General features: G+C 38.8%; 1 protein-coding gene across 5 annotated transcripts in view; it reads right to left on the bottom strand.

Annotated features, from left to right (window-relative positions):
* Positions 1 to 1,290: 1,290 nt before the first annotated feature.
* Positions 1,291 to 2,212, bottom strand: part of HNRNPD (heterogeneous nuclear ribonucleoprotein D) — a 22,733-nt gene continuing 21,811 nt past the window's right edge. For 3 of the 5 annotated variants that reach the window (XM_025384940.1, XM_025384939.1, XM_025384941.1), the window contains one exon: positions 1,291 to 2,212. This exon is cut by the window's right edge. The gene's annotated coding sequence lies outside the window, so the exon portion shown is untranslated. The other 2 variants (XM_025384942.1, XM_025384944.1) reach the window with 1 other exon arrangement.

Raw genomic sequence — 2,212 nt, 5'->3', positions numbered from 1 at the left:
CAGCAAGAACGCAACTCTGTCTCAAAAATAATTTAAAAAATAAATTTCTGGCCAGGCATGGTGGCTCACACCTGTAATCCCAGCACTTTGGGAGGCCGAGGTGGGCGAATCACAAGGTCAAGAGATCAAGACCATCCTGGTCAACATGCTGAAACCCCGTCTCTACTAAAAATACAAAAAAAATTAGCCGGGCGTGGTGGCGCAGGCCTGTAGTCCCAGCTGCTCGGGAGGCTGAGGCAGGAGAATCGCTTGAACTGGAGGCAGAATCGCTTGAACCCAGGAGGCGGAGGTTGCAGTGAGCTGAGATCACACCACTGCACTCCAGTCTGGCAACAGAGCAAGACACCGTCTCAAAAATAAATTTCTTCACCAAACCTGAATTCTCTACGTAGCTAAACTTAGTAATCCAGTGCAAAATACAACTTTACAGACAGGAAGGTCTCTAAGCTATTGGAAGATGTCCTGCACCAAACCAACAAAACCATAGATCTAGGAAACCGATCATAAATTGAGAGGCAAAGGGAAACCCAGAACAATGGCAAAGCCCCAACTCAGCAGTTACTCAGCAATTCAAAAAGGGCAAACAGTTCAGATTAGAATATAGAAAACCATCAAGAAAAATATGAAACTAATTACCAAATTAATGTATATAAAAAATCTTTTTTTCAATTCTAGTTTGAAAATCAGTGTCTGCTGGACAGAAAATTATCTAGGCCAAGAGGTACTGCTAGAAATGGCTCTGAGACTTGCAATTTAAATGAGTCAGACATACAGAAACAAAATAGTACAAAAATCGAGTTATAAGTTGTTTTTCAAGAATGAGTTTGATCTCCAAAAATTAATCCCTAAAATTATATCTAAGTAGTGTTAGTCTCTCATTTAGTACTAATTATCTGCCAAAAGTGCAGCTAGTGAACATTTTAACAAAACAAGCAAAATTAATCTGGTAGCATATTTTTCACACTAAACCTGGTTTTAATCCAATCTGTTTTTACCCCCTCCCCACACTTAGAAAGTTTTTGATGTGAAGGCTGGATGAGGTGGTTTATGCCTATAATCCCAGCACTTTGGGAGGCTGAAGGACGACTGCTTGAGGCCAAGAGTTCAAGACCAGCCTGGGGAACACAGCAAGACCCTGTCTCTACCAACAAAAAAATTAGCTGGGCACAGTGGTATGCGCCTGCAGTCCCAACCACTCAGGAGACTGAGGCATGAGGAGCACTTGAACCCAGAAGTTGGAGGCTGCAGCGAGCTACTGTACTCCAGCATGGACAGAGGGGGACCCTGACCCTTAAAAAAATTTTTTGTTGACGTATTTACATAAAATAAGCATACTGCTTGATACCAAAAAGAATCCTAGCTTAACAACCCTAACACAAAAAATTATTTTCACTGATTTTAACCATGGGTCAGCAAACTTTTCTGTAAAGGGCCAGACTGTAAACTATTTTGCTTTGCAGGTCTCCGTCCTAACTGCTTAACTCCACCACTGTAACACAAAAGCAGCCATATACAAAACATAAACAAATAAGCATAGCTGGGTTGCAATCTTATAAAAACAGGACACAAGTCTCCAATCTGGATCTCTTGTCATAAAAAAAAGTTTACTTTACTAACACTAACTTTTGCTCATTAAAATGTTTGCTTAGTTGGAGGTCAAATTCTTAGCATCAGATGTAACTCCACAAAGCAAGAAAGGTATTCCATCACTTCACTACTATAGAACTGTATGTAGAACTGTATTATACCATTTCTCATTTGTTACTTTTCTAATGAACTATTCTGAGCAGTCTGAAGTAATTGAACAGTCTTAGATTACCACTCAGGGTGGAACTCTAGTTAACATTCACTTAAGTAATATCTACAAAGGATTTTCCATTCAAGTTGATGGTTATCAATTCCCTGAATGCTAGTAACAGAAATCAAGAAGCTTCCAACAAATGACAGGAAAAACAATTCTGACTTAATCCTATAGTTATCACTTAAGACTCTTCAGTTTCACTTTAAGAGTAACTCAAAAAATTCCTTAGGCACACACTAATAACAAGTCCTGAATTTTTGAGGCCCTAACCAAAAAAATAAAACCTTTTAAGAAATGGAAAATAAAATCATTCAAACAAATAAGCACACACACATAAACACGGTATATATTTCTTTAATCCTCCCTCAACACTTGAATTCATCTATGAAGTCCACCACAGCTCTAAAAATC

Source organism: Theropithecus gelada, chromosome 5 (genome assembly GCF_003255815.1).
Source record: "Theropithecus gelada isolate Dixy chromosome 5, Tgel_1.0, whole genome shotgun sequence".
Lineage (NCBI taxonomy): Eukaryota > Metazoa > Chordata > Mammalia > Primates > Cercopithecidae > Theropithecus > Theropithecus gelada.
The sequence above is the reverse complement of the archived record's forward strand: the minus strand, read 5'-3'. Positions and strand labels throughout refer to the sequence as shown.